The sequence below is a fragment of the Eurosta solidaginis genome, chromosome X (assembly GCF_040869045.1).
Source record: "Eurosta solidaginis isolate ZX-2024a chromosome X, ASM4086904v1, whole genome shotgun sequence".
Lineage (NCBI taxonomy): Eukaryota > Metazoa > Arthropoda > Insecta > Diptera > Tephritidae > Eurosta > Eurosta solidaginis.
Genome location: NC_090324.1, coordinates 46,657,684 through 46,663,895, shown reverse-complemented (window position 1 = coordinate 46,663,895; position 6,212 = coordinate 46,657,684).

The window sequence follows — 6,212 nt, the reverse complement described above, 5'->3', positions numbered from 1 at the left end:
CGTTAGCTCATATGGCACGAGTAGAAGAGCATGTTCCGGCAGATACATGCGATACCTATTTTTTACCCCATCACGCAGTCATTAAGGAAGAAAGCACCACCACTAAAGTGACAGTTGTTTTTAACGCCTCCTGTCCCACTGCTAATGGAATCAGTCTAAATGATGTCCTTCATTCAGGCCCAGTCATTCAGAGTGATCTAACAATTCTCATATTCCGTTGGAGATTGTTCCGATACGTATTCAACAGTGACATCGAAAAGATGTACCGGCAGATATTGCTAGAGCCCAGGGACACCAGGTATCAACGCATCGTCTTCAGGTCATCCACCAGCGAACCCATCAGCATATACGAATTGAAGACGGTGACCTTCGGAGTAAACTGCGCTCCCTACCTGGCCATAAGGACCCTTCTTCAACTAGCAGAGGACGTAGAGGAAACCTATCCCATCGCATCGGACATCCTACGACAGTTTATGTATGTCGACGACGTTTTAGCGGGCGGACACACCATTGCCACCGCCACGAAGGCAAGGGACGAAATTCAAGCGGCATTACAATCAGCCGGCTTCTCCCTCAGGAAGTGGACTTCCAATTGCGACCAACTACTGGAAGGTATTCCAAGATCGCATTTATTAAACGAAAATTTTTTAAATTTTGAAGATGCTAGCATGGCTAAAGCGTTAGGGATCAGGTGGAATGCCCACTCTGACTATTTCTATTTTTCTGCGAAACCCATCGATAACCAAGTCATGTTCACAAAGAGAACAATATTATCTGCTATAGCAAAATTATTTGATCCACTAGGTTGGCTAGGGCCATTTATTATTACCTCGAAAATCATTATGCAAGGTATTTGGCTGGAAGGCACGGGCTGGGACGAAGCCGTGTCTCCCGCGATATTAGATAGATGGCATGATTTTTTAGAAAGCTACGGACATATTGAAAGCATTCGTATACCACGTTGGGTACAGTTTTCCCCGGTAGCGAACAGCGAACTACATGGCTTCTGCGATGCTTCCGAGAAAGCATACGCAGCCGCAATATACCTGAGGGTACAAGTTGATAATCATGTGTTCGTAAATCTGCTCTACGCAAAAACCCGTGTGGCCCCGGTGAAGACTATATCTCTGCCCCGCCTTGAACTATGTGGTGCGGTCCTGCTAGCAGAAATAGTACAGTCAGTCGCGAAAAATCTTAATTTTAACAACCCTACAACCTATCTATGGACGGATTCGACAATCGTCCTTGCATGGATTCGCAAGCCCCCATGCTCGTGGTCCACTTTCGTTGCCCATAGGGTGACAAAAATAATCGACAAAGTAGGGAAGGAAAACTGGCTTCATGTCGACTCGGCATCAAACCCGGCAGATCTCGCAAGTAGAGGTATACCCGCTGAAGATCTTATCAACAAAGCCCGGTGGTGGGAGGGCCCTTCTTGGCTTCATGAAGATAGCTCAAATTGGCCTACCCAAGAAACAGAATATACCACCACGTTCGAAGAAAAGAGGGTCCAGGTACACTCGTCAATAATAGATACAGACTCTGATATCCTCACAAGATTTTCTGACCTCTCGAGAGCTTTGAAAGTACTATCCTACGTCTGGAGATTCTTTCAAAGAACTAACCCAAAAACAAGAGCCTCATTTCCGTCGAAGTCTTGCTCAATTTCGTCGAGCGAAATAAAAGCAACGACCCAACGTCTGACTATTATTTATCAAAAGAGGAATTATGGGGAGGAGTATTCAGCTTTAAAATCTAAAAAACTTATAGGAGAAAAGAGCGAGGTACTACCACTGAACCCATTCTTAGATGAAAGGGGGGTTATGAGGGCAGGCGGCCGCCTCGAAGCTTCCGAAGATATCCCGTACAACGAGCGACATCCAGTCATTTTGCCGTATAATTGCCAGTTGTCGCGTCTTATTGTAAAGTTTACCCATAGGATCTCACTCCATGGGGAAAACCAACTTATGCTACGCCTCATCCGTACGCAGTATTGGATACCACGGGTCAAGAACATGATAAAATCGACAATCCACAATTGCAAGGAATGCACGATTTACCGAAAACGTGTTCAAAACCAGCTAATGGGAATTTTACCCAAGGAGAGGACTACGTACTCACGGGCATTCACAAACACAGGAGTTGATTTTGCGGGACCCTTCGATATAAAGAACTTTCGAGGGCGAGGTTGTAGAGTGTCGAAGGGGTATGTGTGCTTGCTTTGCAACGAAAGCGATTCACCTGGAACCCACCTCCCACCTCAGCACCCAATCATTTTTAGCAGCATTTGCGAGGTTCGTATCGCGAAGAGGCTGCCCTAGTAAAATATTTTCCGACAATGGCACGAATTTTGTCGGAGCTTCGAGAGCACTTAAAGCGGAAATGAGGGAATCCTACAAAATGCCCGCGATAACACCCTATCCAAGTACTCCCATCAATCCATATTGTGGCACTTCATTCCCGCATCAGCTCCTCACATGGGGGGACTGTGGGAGGCGGGAGTGAAAAGTTTTAAAAGCCACTTCACAAAAATCGCTTCAAGTTGCAAATTCACCTTTGAGGAGTTTGCGACTTTGCTATGCAGGATCGAAGCCTGCCTCAACTCCAGACCATTGAGCCCTGCGTCAAACAATGCATCAGACCTGGAGCCACTAACCCCAGGTCACTTTCTGGTAGGAGGACATCTCTTATCTCCACCAGAACCTGACGCCAGCGAAAACTCTGTCTCAATCATAAATCGATGGCAGTGATAATGATGGTGTGGCAGGTGGCGCCACTGATGATATTAATGTTTTTAAGCTCTTTTGTGAGAACACAACACTTGCAAATGTCAATGCTGAGCTACTCTCAAAAATGTATATTAATTATGGTTATATAATTTGGCAACATTGCTATGCTAATGCCGATGCATTCACGTTACAGCTACAACAATATGAAAGCGTGCATCACTTCAAGTGGGCCTATAGCGATTTGCGCGATAACCAAATGGAGCAGTTTTTCACGAATCACAAAACAAATTTTGGATATTTGGAAACATTAGATCTCACAGCAAATAAATTGGAATGTACACACTGGGCACTGCCGCAAACAGTGCGACGTTTGAGAGTATTGAAACTGACCAGCAATACCATAACACACAATTGACTCAAATAACACGTACGCTCTTCCGTAATACACCAAATTTGCATGAACTTCTGTTGGCCGGCAGTGCCTTGCAGCAATTACCAAATGCAATTGGCCAACTTAAACAATTGCAACGTTTGAATGTGCGCAACAACAAGATAGTCTATATACCAGAGAGTGTTAGGTATTTACCAAATCTACGTTATATACATATACGTTACAATGATTATATATGCGATTGTCGTATGTACTGGTTGGGTGAATGGTTGAGCAATAGCAGTTCTAACTTACGTCGTTTGCGTTCGCATCAACGTGGTTTTCTCTATGAAGATACAGTTATGTTAGCAGATGCTACATCATCGATAGATAGAGGTGAAAATATTGATAAATTAATTGATACGTTTGACTTGCCATTATGGACATCCTGACGATATGGTGAATGTTTTGCGTCGTTTATATTGTTTAAAGCCGGTGATAATGGCATCGTCGGAATCAAAAATGCATAAACTTCATTCCTCAGCAAAATTAGAGTGCTTGTTTTCTGGTAGTCCAACGCCGGATGTTATCTGGGTTACACCGACCAATCAGATTTTACGTCATCATGCCGATCCCGATAAGCGTCATTATTAATCACAATGAAAAAGTGACTGTACATTTCCCATTAACTTCTATCATAATGAAACGATTTAGTGAGGAGAAATTACAAAACTTACTATAGTTACCGCTTCACGATTTTGCGTGTCATAGTTACCGCTCTGCGTGCTGTCGCCGTCCACCGCGTGTTTGAATCAATTACTTTTTCATTCAGGAAGTGAAAAATTGTAGAAAACGTCAGAATCTCTACACCCACGTCTGACAGTCAAGGCATTGCAATCATTGTGAATTCACAAAACATACGTTAGGCCTCATGCGCAATCACCTCGCGCACTACACGTCACGCACTACACGTCACGCACTACATGCCGCACGAAATATCGAGCACAACACGCCACATCTGTCGCGTATTACATATCTCGATCAATCATTCATTTGGTCGAGATTTAAAATACTTAATTCCACAAATCTCAACATTATCGACAACACACGTCGAAAATAATGTTGAATGGTGGAAAGGCAACTGCGGCAGCTATACCATTTCAGCCAAGTTGCGAACCGTTCCGTTCCGTGTGGTGGCAGTTTCTTGTGGCAAGACTAAAATACACCACAAATTATGTAGCACCAGATTCAGCGACATCGACCGACAAAGTCGACTCATTTAAAACAAAGTAAAATACTAAAGCATCAGTTCCACTGAATGCATGGGTGCTAAAACCAGTTTAGCCCTTTTCCCTTATTGCTTTTTCACTATTTTGGCTGTTTTGAATGTCAAAATTTTCATTCTGTTGAAAATATTTTTCAAAATAAAAGAAAAAGGCGCGCTCTGGTTCGCTATCATGGGGTTCCTTTTATCAAAAAAAGGGAAACCATGAAAAAGAACATAAACAAAACATGTCAACCCTTTATTTTTGGGGGAACAGTGGTCTCGCTTTCATCATAGAGATTGGTTTTGTGTTTTGAAGTTCCGATAAGGATTCGTCAGTATTTTTAGCTTGGAATGCAACCAAGAATAAAGTAATGTCATATGCTTTAGATACTACAAACAAGGCAAAATTAGAGTTTTTCGGTAAGATGATCCAAGTTCATATCGTGTCAGAACTCAAACGTGAATGTCCTCAAACACTTTCGCGACATGACCATTAGGTATCGTGACGCTGCCAAATTAGCAGCACCGCACAGCTGTCTCACTCCAATGATTGGAAGAGGTAGCAGCTGACAGCTCTATAAATTACCACACTCGATAGTGTAGTAAATCAACAAACATACCACAATTTGTGCTTCTCACACAACATGGCCCAAATCAACACAAAGAGTGTTCCCAGACAGCGAATAAAGGCCCCTTTACATCTGTCGCATATTTTATCTGCACGACGTCGCTTAAGGGACAATCTCATTCACCAGCTATCACCCTGCAAAAACGCTCTCGTCACTCCACGTCAGTTGACTAGTCATTTTACGATCATAGGTTATATTCATAGTCACATGTGCATGGGCGTGGGTAAGTTTTGTGACCAAATCTTTTGTAGGGATTGTCCACACAATAATCCAGCAAGGTTTTGCACCTTGTTGGTGGGAGCCCAGGGTGGTTTATAGTAAGCATCACCACAATTTATAGCAAGTTACTGCAATTTAAAATACATTAGGGGGCAAAAAGATAACCCCAAATCTTGAACTTTGTTTCTAATTTTTGTACACATGATTTTGTATACCTAAATTTGTATACCTGTTTCTAAGTTTTGTATACCTAATTTTGTATGCTTAAATTTGTATACCTGTTTCTAAATTTTGTATACCTCATTTTGTATACCGAAATTTGTATACCGGGTTCCGAAAATTTTTATTAGTCACAATTTTGAGGTAATCTCGTCACTCAGCCACAACCAGATATTTTTTTTTGAAAAATAATCGACACGTATATAATATGACTTAATGAGTCTAATTGCAGCCATCATGACCCGCTACGGTCAACTGCGCAGGGCATATGAAAAAAAGGCCAGCTATTTCAAGGTCCCATGCCATTTGTGTTCGGCTAGGCATCCGATCCGTTTATGCCCAGTTTACCGTCCAAAGGCGCCTGAGGAACGGATACGCGAAGCTCTTCTGGGCAATTATTGTGGCAATTGCCTCTCCATGGCGCATCGCACGGCTGGTTGCACAAGCAACGGGAGATGTCGGCGATGTGGCGAGAAACACCACACCACCCTTCACTTGGATGAGCAAGCCAAAGCCTCACGTGAGCCGTATAAGCCGTGGAGCGTACAGGTAGAGGAGGAAGAACGCGAGAACCTCGAAGGGGCGTTATCACTATACGCCTCCGATATTGAGGCGGAGGAGATGGAACGAGAAACTACGGAGAGGGACATCTATTCTCAACCGGCCAGCATGGTCCAAGAGAGATCGGAACCACTGCCTCTCCGACTCTCCGATAGATCGGAACCACTGCCCTTCCGACTATCAGGGGGATCGGAACCACGGCTCTTCCGACCCCTGCT